Here is a 6,651-nt window from a genome sequence, read left to right as displayed (position 1 = left end):
TAAACAAAGCCTTCTTTTTCCGTCTATCTGTTGAAGTTATCATTATTGCACTCTGATAACACCAAAATTATCCGTAATCATTACAAAAAAAAAAACATTACCATATAATAACACAGATATTAAGATAAAAATATTATTATAATAATTAAAATTTATATAATTAAAATTAAGTTAAAGGAAAGCTAGTTCAAAAGGGTCTCACTAGGAGATAAAAATATTATTATATATAATTAAAATTTATAATAAATTTAATCTTTTATTTTTTTAAAACATTCATTTTGATGTTTTTAAATTTATGTTTTAATCCTTTTGAGGAGTTTTTTTTTTCCTGAAATAATATTATTTTAAAAAAATTACTCAAATAGCAACGGTGCAAATTTATTTACCAAATTAGCACTATTTATCGTTCACGTTCAGAACGGTCCGTTCTGATATCAGAATACGTCGTTCCACATGAAAAAATAACACATGAAAAATGAATCAGAACGGCCCGTTCCGGATTCAAAATTAAGACATGATCAGTGGAACCAAAACGAGCCGTTCTGAATCCGGAACGAGGCGTTCTAGCCACTTCTGATGGGCCGACGTATAGAACAATAGACGTGAGCACACATTGATGGGTCATCTAATGCAAGGCCCATTGTTTCAAACACGATAATACATGGAATGGTACATGGCCAATTCCATCTATTTCCTATCTGTGTCACGACTACTACAAGATCTAGGACCCATCAACAACGAAGGACTTCCACAAAATTTGAAACCGGTGCAACTTCCACACAAGAAAACATAATTGACAAAAGGCATTAGTTTGCAATAACTTTAGAGGATCTTTTTACAAATTTATTTGGAGTAGATTTTAGAACTCTATCTTCAGCACAATCATACATGCAATCTCTTTACCAATCGGCATTCGCTAATGAACCTGGTAATTCTTCAGCAGCATTTCAAGAACCAGTGTTTGATGATGAACCAAATCCTTCTGAGTAACAACCTCCACGGCGTAATCCAGGCCGTAATAAACGTCGCCCTCGTTGTAGAACTGAACACCATTATAGAGATTTAAAAATTTATATAATTCACTTTATCTTAATGTTATCCTTTTTTACTTTTAATGCACTATGTCGCTTATAAACTATTATAATTATACATTATTTGAACATGTCTACCTAGTGTGATGTGCAAGTTATCTAAGCTTGTCATTATAAGTCAATAATCTTCATGTCGGAGCTTGCATTGTAGTAGTCGTGGCATAAAAAATAGATGGAATTGGTCATGCACCATTCCATGTATTCTCGTGTGTGAAACAATGGGCCTTGCATTAGATGACCCATCAATGTGTGCTCACGTCTATTGTTCCATACGTCAGCCCATCAGAAGTGGCCAGAACGGCCCATTCCAGATTCAGAACGGTCTGTTCAGGTTCTACTGATCATGTGTTAATTTTAAATCCGGAACGGCCCGTTCTAAATCCAGAACGGCCCGTTCTAATTTATTTATCATGTATTATTTTTTCATCCGGAACGGCCCATTCTGATATCAGAACGGCCCGTTCTAAACGTGAACAGTAAACAGTGCTAGTTTGGTAAATAAATTTGCACAGTTGCTATTTAGGTAAAAAAAATTTAAAATAATATTATTTCGGTAAAAAAACTCCCTTTTGAATGATTTAATACTTAAAATTTATCTTATAAAATTCACTTATATAAAAATTATTAAATATAATTAAAATTTAAAATAAATATGTTATAAACAGTAAAAAAATTTCAAATAAAATTTAATTTCAATTTTTATATTATTTATAATTACTCATGAGATATATTTTTTACACAAATTTCACTATTTTATTATTTTTTTAGATTCAAATGTAAATTGTATTGTATAATTTTCATACACTAAATTTAATGATACAAATTTCATTACTTGAATTAATCAAAAAATCATTCAAAATCATATTACAAAATCTATAACAATAGATAAAGGGAATACAGTGATTTGGTCTCCACTTTTTTAAAGTCATTTTTATCCTTTAATTGTTGATATAATTACCACTTTTATCCTTTTAATGAAAAAAAAAACTGCCATCATCGTGCCTCAAATTTTGTCCAATAACTGCCACCATCGTGCCTCAAATTTTTTCCACTGCCTCAAATTTTTTCCAATTTTCATTATCCAAAACCTTCATATAACTGAATGAAAGATAGTTATTTTCTCTTAAAAAAAACTGCACAACCATCTCTCTTTAACTGGATAAATAATCTTTGGTCTTTATTATTTCGTTTCATAAATCAGCGTAGCCTATTTTCAATCTCCCAAACAAAATTTTTTTCTTTCCCGGTTTCAACCATTTGGCATATTCATAATTCCACATATTGCCAACGAAGGTCAATCTTTCACTGTTACAAGGGGTGTTCCCAGTTAATTTCTTACACCTATCAAATTAATCTGGTCATAATTCCACTGCACTTCCAACCGTCTCCTTCGTAATCATTGTAAGTTATGTAAATTATTCTATTACAAGGAAAGTTTCATATTTACACTAGCCTATATATATTGTATTGTTGCTTACAGCTTTGTATTGTTCATTTTCTTCAAAATAATATTATTCCCTTTTAATTCAAGTAACTTTTAAAGGGCTATTACCTTTGTCATTTAAAGAACAAATAGAGGGTTTCATCTAAATTGTTAATTTATATGCAACCAGCAAAAGCATTGAAATGTTCCACAAATGTTTATATATAGCGTACCGGAAATGATTATAGGCTCCTATGTTTTATACACATATATGTAAAAAATTCAACCTAACATTCTCTACAAATGGAAGTGTAGGCAACACAAAAAATTAACCTTCATACTCACATTCATTCTTTTTTTTTTTTCTCCGACACCATACTTGCCCTTCTTGCATCAAATCTATAACAATAGATAAAAAGAATTATTCCTTTTGTTTTCACATTTATCTCGAATTTTTGGTCCTTAAAATTTATTATAACTCGATTCTTTTTTAGTCTGTTAAAAGATAAAATAATAAGAACATTACAAAAACACACAATAAAATTATACTATTTTTTTTAAATAAAGTAAATTAAACTACTGTCAAATTTTTAAAAATTTGTTTCATCTTCTCTCCCACAAAACAAAATAACGATAAATTCAACAACAACAAAAGGATTCTCTAGCACGAAAAATTTTGTACCATGGAGACATGTCCAATGTAACATCCCAAATTTTATTCAATGAAAAGAAATATTTTTTTATGTATTTATTATGTGAATAAGTATTTTATTTATGTATTTTACTATTTACGTATACGTATTTTACTATTTATGTATATGTATTTTACTATTTACGTATACGTATTTTACTATTTATGTATACATATTTTTACTATTTATGTATACGTATTTTACTATTTACGAATACGTATTTATGAATAGTATTTTACTATTCATATGAATAGTAATTTTGAAAAAAACGTAAGCACTTACGTCAAAACTCAAATTATTTGGATGAATAGTATTTTACTATTCATGAATAGTAATTATATTATTATTTTAATGAATAGTGCATAGTGCATAGTAACTTCAAAATTTCTATAAATAGGGACCTAAGGATTTTGAAAATTCATAACTAGAGAGAAGAAAAGTTTAGAGAGAAGGAATTCTAGAGAGATAGAAAGAGAAAATAAGAGAGAAGGTTCTGCCTAGGTTGTGAAAAGAGGAGGAGAATAGAGAAGGTTCTGCTCTAGTTCCGGTTCCGGTTTAAGGAGAAAGAGAGGAGATTCTGCCCAAATTCCTATTTATCCAGGTAAGGGGGGAGTGGGAAACCTTGCTTGGGGGTGTAGAAATAATTGTTAAATAGTCTGTTTGTTGGATTGGCTCCCGATCCCTTGCCTGTTGTTTATTTCTTTGAATATGTATTATTGATGTGTTTTGTTTTATATCTTATTTATTTACATATTAGAATCTGTTATTTGAATGGAAGGCTAAGCCTCCTAAGTATTTATAAATTTGTAATCTATTATTTAAATGGAAGGCTGAGCCTCCTTATTATCTTATATTACCTTTTAAGCTTCCTACTTTACTTAAAAGATCTTAATATATTATTATTGAAAAATATGATACCTAAGCAACCTCTGGACTGTTGGATTGTTGGACTGTTGGACTATTGAACTGTTTGGACTGTTGGACTGTTTGGACTGTTGGACTATTGGACTATTAAATTGGATTATTGAAATAATTCTTAATTATGAAATATGAATATGATATGTGTAACATGCTAAAGGTGGAGTCTGTGAATGTATGACATGCATCATATGCACATATTACTCCAGGTGTGCCGCTGAGGCCGCATACCCACGACTAACAAGGTGTACCTTTGGGTCACCCACGATATGCTAACGAGGTGTATGAACACCAATGATAGGTGTACCTTAGGGTCACCGACAATTGTATAGGTGTGCCTTCGGGTCACCAGTGATGAATTCTGCAACTTCCGTATGGCGCCACATGCATACATTAGTGAGTCAAGTCAAGAAAATCATTATACATAAGCATATATGTGAGATTGATTATATATGTGAATTATATTGCGTGTGTGTGTGCTATTTAACTTTTATTTCTATATCTGCAACTGAGTGAGAAGTTTCTCACTCCCTTGTCATTTTTGTGTATATTTAAATTATGATGCAGATAATTAGCATGAGGCTGAGGATGTTGGTGGTGAAGCTTAGGCTTCTGTTTGGGTTTCGCTCTGATAGGATGTGACATCGGGATTAGCTAGACTAATTGTTAAATTATTATTATTTTTCTTTTGTAATTTTTATGTTATTTATGTTGAAAGTGTGTATTTTTGTCATATTATAATTTTACTAAAAGATTATAAGTTAATTCCTAACTAGGAGGCTCTGCCACCTTTACTGGGATTAATCTATAATCTTTATTTTATTATTTCTTGACAATTTGATACTTAGAGTTGAAAATTATGAATGTGCATCTTTTACCCAATGATACTTGAGATAATTATTTTATATTAGACTAAGAAAGAATTTATATATAGATGGTTTATATCTATTGTAATTATGTTGGGGTAGAGGGTGTCACATTTAGTGGTATCAGAGCCTGGTTGATTTTATCAACCGTGTGTGTTATGTGCTTATCATGACTCTGTTGTGTACTCTGACTATGTCTTGTTTGTTGTGTACTATGATGATGATGTTCGTCTTGTGTTGATATTGTTGAGTTTGAGATTGTTAAGTTAGTTTGTAATCAGAGGAATGATAATCATGATAGTGTTAGCCAACTCGAATTATTAGAACCTTGGATGGGAGGTGATATATTGAGTGTACTAAGAGTTTATGATTGGTGAAGTTTCTGACATCTATAGTTGTAGCAGGTTGAATCTAAAGGTGGTTGTCTCTTTGGTGAGAGATCGAAATGATGTTAATTCCCTTAAGTGTTATTATTGGTATGTTAATTATTTATGGTTTAGGTAGCATGTGAGTTGTTTTGATTGAGAAAAGTAAGGAGAGACTTGAATGAGAAATTAAGTAGTGAATTTGGAAAAAGTTGAGGTATTTTGTGGCATTAGATATATTGATACATTATTGCTATTTGGTGTCGAAAATATTTTCATTATAGTTTGTTATGATAGTATGAGTATTATATCGACAAAATTTATATTTTGAGGTCTTTATGAAGAATATGGCTTTAGATGTTATCTTTTCAATTAGGATAAGATGAAACAAAAATCTAGAACTTCAAGTTATGACTGCCTTGGTGATTAGAAATTTAGTAAGCACTGAATTTATTAGTGGTGATATTTGAATCTTTAACTAAAGAGATGATCTCTTGGAAATCTTATGTCTTCATAAAGAGTTGTAGCTTATTCACTTAACTTTCGTTTGAGATAGGTTTGAAATCACTTGGATGAATACAACTCGATTTGTCAGGTAGATATATGCTATCATGATATTTTGAGTTGTTAGGCATAAAAATAGATTTAAACTAGATTGTCTAAGTATGAATTTGGATTGTATGAGGTGAGTATTTTAGACCATGAAATTTCTTGCGGAGGAAGATTTACCTAAGTTGTGCTTAAGTGAGAGATACTTGAGTCAATTAGTAAAATCAGGAGTCTTGTTTGATAGTTTATATGAAAATTCAGTGAGTAATTTTTTTTTTTTAACAGCTGTTCATGGTTTAAACTGCTCTCACTATAAAAATTGCTTTTGCCTTCGTTTCTTTGGTTATTAAGATGTTTCAGTTCACTAGGTTGTTTCTTGCCTACCCTTGGAATCAACCGTAAGGATAATCTATATCAGGAATTCTTGAACCTATGTATATTTTTAACTACCCAAATCATTTTGTTGCTTACTTCTTTGAATTACTTACTATTACCTTTGACTGAATTGACTAGAAAGGAGTTACATTAGTATGAGATAACAATTGAGGAAGTAGTTTTCAAACTCTTAAGGAAAGATTGACTAGTGTTAATATTACTAGATTTTAGTAAGATTATTGTGATATATAAATATGTCTCTGAAAATAGGTTTAGGAAGAATATTGTGGCAAGAAGAAAAGATAGTAGCTTATGTTTCTAAGAAATTGAAAATTCATGAGAGAAATTACCTTACCCATAACCTTGTTAGCG

At 30.5% G+C, this 6,651-nt stretch overlaps 1 long non-coding RNA gene across 1 annotated transcript; it reads left to right on the top strand.

Annotated features, from left to right (window-relative positions):
- Positions 1 to 1,916: 1,916 nt before the first annotated feature.
- Positions 1,917 to 5,009, top strand: LOC145956870 (uncharacterized). The gene is made up of 2 exons (XR_014433177.1): positions 1,917 to 3,807; positions 4,692 to 5,009. It is a non-coding gene; the product is annotated as an uncharacterized LOC145956870 (long non-coding RNA).
- The last annotated feature ends 1,642 nt before the right edge of the window (positions 5,010 to 6,651 follow it).

The sequence above is a fragment of the Cajanus cajan genome, chromosome 4 (assembly GCF_000230855.2).
Source record: "Cajanus cajan strain Asha chromosome 4, NIPB_CcT2T_4, whole genome shotgun sequence".
Lineage (NCBI taxonomy): Eukaryota > Viridiplantae > Streptophyta > Magnoliopsida > Fabales > Fabaceae > Cajanus > Cajanus cajan.
This window is presented reverse-complemented; position numbering and strand designations above follow the sequence as displayed.